Below are 6,712 nucleotides of genomic sequence, written 5' to 3' on the forward strand. Positions count from 1 at the left end.
TATTCTCTTGGGGCAACTATCCAGAGTTTAAGGCAAAAACAGACCAAAAAAAAAAAAAAAAAATCACAACTAGCAGGGGGACAGGGAAGCAAGGACTGGGGTAAGCAGCCTGTAGAGACACAAAAGTCAGAGGAAACAGGTGTGGAGCTGATGGAGACCACTATGAAGAGGCTCTGAGCAGAACTTACATTAACCAATTGGCCACTAGTCCCTACTGAGGCTTGTAATGGTGAGGGAAGCCATGAGGCCTCCAAGGACAAGACAAGGCCACAGCTGAGGCTTTAGGTCCAACCCCAGTTAACTAAAAGGAAACTGTGACTGGAGCATCTCACTCCTGCACTGAAGGCCTTCCTGGAGGTAACACAATTCTCCTAAATTAAAGTGTTACTTGGAGAAGTCCTTGAAGGGATTCCCAAGTCCTGCCCAGATTCCTGCATTTTCTTCAATATCCCCATCCAGGGAAGTCTTGGTCTTAACCCAGAGAATCTTGAATTCAGTAAGAGAGTTGGACCCTCCTGAAGCCCTAAAATCATTTCAGCTGTCTCATTTATTTAAGCCTTCACCGTCCACTCATTTGGGAGATTGCAGGCCTGATCAGCCCTCAATAACTAGGAATTATTAACCTGATATGGAGAAATACTGTGAACTGTGTCCTCAGGCTTCAACCATGTGGACTGGTCAGCATGCATTGTCTCTTCAGAGGGAACCTCAGAGGAGCTGTCCAGGTAAATTTTTCAGGGGATCTAAGGCTGGATTTCTGAAACTTGTAGAGGTAGTTAATATGTACCTGGATTATATGTATGTGCAGAAATGTCTACGGATATAGCTGGTGGTTACAAGCTGTTTCTGTAGTGTTATGTTTTATTTCTGTGTAATTTATTTATCTATCTTTAAATGGGGAGAGTCCACTGTACTGCATGAAGTCAGGGCCAATGACACAGATGCTGAAGCCTGAGCTGTCTGCAGGGGTACAGGTTTTTTCAGCACAGCGACTTGAGCTTGCAGAACAAATGGTGGGGGCAGGTCTGGCTCTGATCTTCCAGGAATACTGCATAAAGTTTTTCCACCTGGGGTTAATGTTTCAGTCAATTGGATCCCTGGAGGGGGCTTAGTCCTCTGGACTGGGTTATTTTGCATCATTAGCAGCAGGTTTCCAAACAGCAGTTTGCTGTACAGATCATTCCTGCAAGAGAGTTTTGGCAACATACGCAGAGGGCAATCGAGGTGGCATTGGCAGCTTGGAGATAATGAAATGGCTTTACAGTGTACTGTTTGATGCAGGTGGGGATTGCCTTGGGACAGAGCTCTTATCACCAAAGGAGAATGATTGATTGCAAGCTCTGAGATTGAGTCCTTTGTCCATACTTCTGGAAATGAGTCTCTCAAAATTTCAGGGTTATTATTATCAGGAATTTCAGGCTGATGTAGGTACTATTTTGTCTCCCGAGGTACAGTCAGAGTCAATATCAAGTCTGGGATGGTGGACCTGAGTGTAAGGGAGACTGGTCCCAAGAGAGATACAGGGCACTCAAGCATGTATAGGAATCCATGTTTGGTAAAGTGTCCACCAATCTCACAGGATCTGCTTTGGCAGAATTTCTTTTCTGTGGGGGCTCCATTGGGTAACTTCAGTAGATGTACTTTAGATGTACTATTGGTTTCTTGTCTCCCTCTTTGAGGTCTACCAGGAGAACAGTGTGGTACTTATCTAAGGCTTCATGGCCCTCTGTCACATTACAGTCCCAATTTGGATGCACTCAGGGGAGGACTGTGTTCACCCAAGCATCAGGATCAACCACAGTGGTGGGGACTTTGGACTTTAACCAAGCTTGGGTCCCATCTAAAATACGGTGGTGTTCTTCAGTATTAAACAGAGTCAGAAGGAGTTGCTGACAGTAGATCAGGAGGCTCTGGTATAGGAGACAGAACTGGCTGTGGTGGTGTCACGGCTGGCTAAGCCACTTGGGGTTGATGAATTTAGGGAGGAGGCAGGTCAAACTTGGAGAGCTCAGGCAGAACAGGATAGAGCTTTTATGGCTTGAGCTGAATCTGAGAGCCTCTCCGACAGCCTTGTAAATTTGTTTGGATGATTAGGATGTCTTTCTTGTGCAGGACACAGAGGTGGAGCCAAGGTGGGAAAGTTTTGAACACCTTATGGCAATTGAATGCAAATGAGCTGGGCTTTTATCTCAGGATTTTCTCAGTTGAAGGGGCTTATGGGAGCAACTTGCAAGCAGAGGAAGGCATCTTTTTGGTGTTCTTGACAGCACAGAGATCTTGCCCAAAGTGATTAACAGTTTATCAGGCTGATGTGTAGCTGGATGCCTATTTGTGCTTTTCATGACATCTGATAGCAATGGGGGTTGTGGTTAGACAGCGTGGTTGATGTTTAGGCCCAGAGGTGAGTCTTTAGTCTATACCTCTGGGAGGAGAGTTTTCAGAACTTTAGACTGCAGTTATCTGTCTCAGGCTGATGCAGGCATCATTTTCCTCCCAGGGAACAGTCAAAGTTGAAAGTGCAGGGTTAAATGAGAGTGATGCTAACTGGCTTGGTGCAAAGGAGACGTCCTCTCAGGCTGTAAGTTTATGCTCACAGAAGGGGCAAAAGGCAAGAGTCCCAGTTGTCCCAGTGACGGTAACTTTTTGACAGAGGGAACTTTTGAAGGCAGAGAGTTCTGTTCCATTGTCTACCAGGAAAGTCACAGGTTTGCCCCCAACTTTTGCAATGACCATGGGCTCTTAGGGGCCCAATTTGATAGAGCTCAGGCTATCCTAACTATTCAGGCACTAGAGGGCACAACACATTTGTCAGTGCTGACAGTCCAATTTTCCTGTCAAAATGTGGGGCTCAGAAGGAACTGCTGACAGTCATCTTGGGTGGACATTAGATGATGCCATCTGACCAAAATAGGCATCTCTAGGGAAGCCTCTGTGACCAAATGCAGGCAATGAACTGGAACTGGTTCAATTGGCTGGAAGAGACAAGTCGGGAGTGGGGAGTAAAGCTACTGGTGTTGGCACCAACTGCAACAGCTGACAAGGGTGCCAAGGCAGAATTCTCAGAAAGAATGGTCCTCCTTTTCCTTTTTCTTTGAGATGCAGGGAGCAGTTTGGTTTCATTTTTAACTCCATAAAAGCCCCTTTTCCTGCAGTCAGAGACTGTGGGTTTTAACTAATTAGCTCCCATCTCTGACTTCCTACATGTGTGTTGTGTACCCTTGAATGATGGTGCAACAGACAAAGGGTGGGCGCCCCTCAGAGAGAGACCATTCAGATGCTCACCTGGCCATGCTCCTAGGTGGGTCTTAGGTGCAACTTAGCTAAGGAGGATGTGAGGCCTCTGTTATGCCATATGTCAATCACCATGGAACCGCAGGTGAGGGCCCAATCAGCCACCATGACCAGTGCTTCCCAGGCTTGGTGCACAGATGGAGCAACCTATTGCTTACACTGTCTGGTCCACTTGCTCACACTTTCATTGAGCAGGCACTCAGAGGTTAAACACTCCAACTCCCCTTCCTCTGAGGATGACCTTAATTAACACAAGTTGATCAAGCTCTTCTTCTGCTCAAACTGAGCAGGACTGATAGACTGACTAACTGGGTGCCCCAGAGTGTCTTACTGGAATCAGACAGGCAGACAGACAGACAGACAAACAGACAGACATATTGTGTCCTCCTGCCTTTGGAGTCCAATGTGAGCCGCTTGAGTGGGGAGCCAGTAATCCTCCTCCAGACCTCTGAGGGGACTTGAGAAATCTCAAGGGTGAACCTTCCCATCAGGACCCAGAAAGGTCCTTGCTCCATCCTTGAGGGCCACAACTGGTGACCAAAGAGGTCAGCACAGCTGGTTTTCCTGGCCAACACACCAGATGCAACGGCAAGCAGAAAAGACACCCACCGTTTGGAGGCAGATTTATTTATGTTGACAGGCACTGACTGGGATCATTCTCAGAATATCAGGCCCTGATATCTGGTGATGTAGGGCTTATATTGGATAGACAGATTTATTTATGTCAATGGGCACTGATCAGGATCATTCCCAGAATATCAGGCCCTAATCTCTGGTGGTCTAGGGTTTATATGAGATAAGCAAGCAGGAAGTACAGAGGCAGAATGGCTCGGCAACTGGAGATTGGTTTATTCCATGAACAGTATAGTGACCAGCTATGAATCACAGTGACCAGCCATTTCTGAGACAGGAGCAACTGGATCTGGAACAGGAACTATTACCTGGGCAGCTAACAAACTGAAGAATACTGGCTGGTGGGGGGCATTTTCTGCTACAGCTATGCAGTTCAGGCTGGCCTTAAACTCACAATGTAGTGCAGGCTGGCCTTGAACTTGCAGCAATCCTCCTGTCTCAACCTCCCAAGTGCTAGGACTACAGGCATGCACCACCACACCCAGCTAATTTTTTAATCTATTAATTCTTGCTGAACAATTGAAAGTTGTAGCCATCATAACACATCAACCCTAAACATTTCTCCATGCATTACTTAAGGATAAGGTATTTTCTGCTTAACCACAATATCATTATCATACCCAAGAAAATTAACAAGTATTCTATATTGCTATATTGCTATCTAATATGTTGTCTATGTTGAAAAATTCTCAATTGTGCCCTCACAGGTCTGGAGGAGGACTGTTGGCTCCCCACTCAAGCAGCTCACATTGGACTCCAAAGGCAGCAGGACACAATATGTCTGTCTGTCTGCCTGCCTGCCTGATTCCAGTAAGACCCCCATATGTCTTTCATGCATTTGTTTTCTGATTTTTAAGTATTGAGGATATAATAAAGATTCAAGCATTGCATTTGCTCTTATGTTTGTTGTCTCTCTCTCACGTGCATTTTTGTTGTTGGTTTTTCGTTTGATTTTTGAGACATGGTCTTGCTTTGTAGCTCAGGCTGGCCTTAAACTCACTATGTAGCCCAGCCTGCTCTTCAACTCATGGCAATCCTCTTGCCTCAGCCTCCTAAGTGCTAGGATTACAGGCCTGTGGCTCCACACCCAGCTTATTGTCTTTTAATTTAGAACAGTTCCCGCTTTTCCTCATGGCACTGACTTTTTAAAGAATGGCTTGTAGAATGTCTAATAATTTCCTTGTTAATGAACTCTTGTTAGACATTTGTTGAGGAAGAAATGTAGGCAATATTGCCAGGTGTGGTGGCACACCTGTAATCCCAGCACTCAAGAGGCTGAGGCAGGAGGATCATTGTGCATTCAATACAGCCTGGGCTACAAAGTGAGCTCAAGGCCAGCCTGAACTGCACAGTGAGACCTTGTCTCAAAAAGACAAAAAAAAAAAAAATGTAGGTGATATTTTCTAATTCTTACACTGCAGTAGGAGACATATAATGTTAGGTTGCTCTACCTTGAGTGATGCTAGCTTGAATCACTTGGTTATTGCTATTGGTTATCATTGTGACCACAGTCTTTCCATTGTAAAAGTGCATTTTCCCCTTTGGAATATATCATCTGTGAGATGATATTTAATCTTTGCATGTATTCTGTTCCCCAAAACATTTTCACTCAATAGTTGCAACATTCGGTGATGAACCTTGCCTTAATCAAATACTGTCCTGGAAGGTGAAAATGGATTAAGTGATTTCAATATTCATATATTTTAAAAATATGCTTATATACTTTTTAAAAATAGCTATAAGCCTTTATAAAAGTATTTACTATTACTATGAATCTTTCATTTTCTGTCTAGCTTAAATATGGTTCATTTTAACACCTACCTTTGGTCTGTTGCACCATCATTTAAGTTTTAGAATGGAAGTTGATGATTGTAATTTAAATTAGGTTTCAGGGTCTTTGAAGACACAATCATGTTCCAGCTTCCCTACAGCTATTAAGGACAACAAATGAACACACCCAGTGCTCCCCAAATATATCTTTTCCAGAACTCATGTCAGGCCCTTGCCCACACTGCCCATTTGGTCTCTCCCACCCAAATGCCTCACATGCTTTGAAGTGTCACTGAATGTCACTTCTCCACTGTGTGCTCAGTAGAAAGTGATCTTGGCCCTCATGATTATTTTCTGTTCTTAGCCACTGCCTTCCTGCAGTTACGTTTTCTTAAAAGCATCTCTTATACTATATTTTATAAGAACTTTGCAGCATAAACTAGTGGACTCAACATCCAGTTTAACAAAAATGTCACCACTGCCATTGAAGGCCACTTCCCCAGTCCTTTCCCTCCTCTGAGATAACCACTGTCCAGAATGTAATCTCTCTCATTCCCTTTTATCTCTTTATTATTTTATTGCACTTCTTAGGATTCCTACACAATGATTTATTTTTGTGTGTTCTGGAACTTTATGTAAATAGAATCATTCTATAAGTATTTTCTGAAACCTTTGTTTACTTAATATTATATTCCTAACAGATATTTTGTATTATGTTATTGCATTTTGCCCTTAATTTTAAGTGCTACATGACACTCCACTGTGTGAATTCTTGTCATCTTTTCTCCTTCTGATGGGCATTGTGGTTGTTTCTGATTCTTTTTTTCTAAATACTTAGAAATACACGGTTTTTCTAAGTACTTTTTTTTTCAAGTAATGAAGAAGCTTTACTGAAGAACATCTTAAGTTTTAATACTTAAATACATGTGAAATCATTCCTAAATGAAATACAAAGCCATTCTTGCTAATAGTACAAATTTTGTCCTATAATCATAACTATATGCAAGATTTTTCTTTG

This window comes from Chinchilla lanigera, unplaced genomic scaffold (genome assembly GCF_000276665.1).
Source record: "Chinchilla lanigera isolate Chin_1 unplaced genomic scaffold, ChiLan1.0 scaffold00040, whole genome shotgun sequence".
Classification (NCBI taxonomy): Eukaryota; Metazoa; Chordata; class Mammalia; order Rodentia; family Chinchillidae; genus Chinchilla; species Chinchilla lanigera.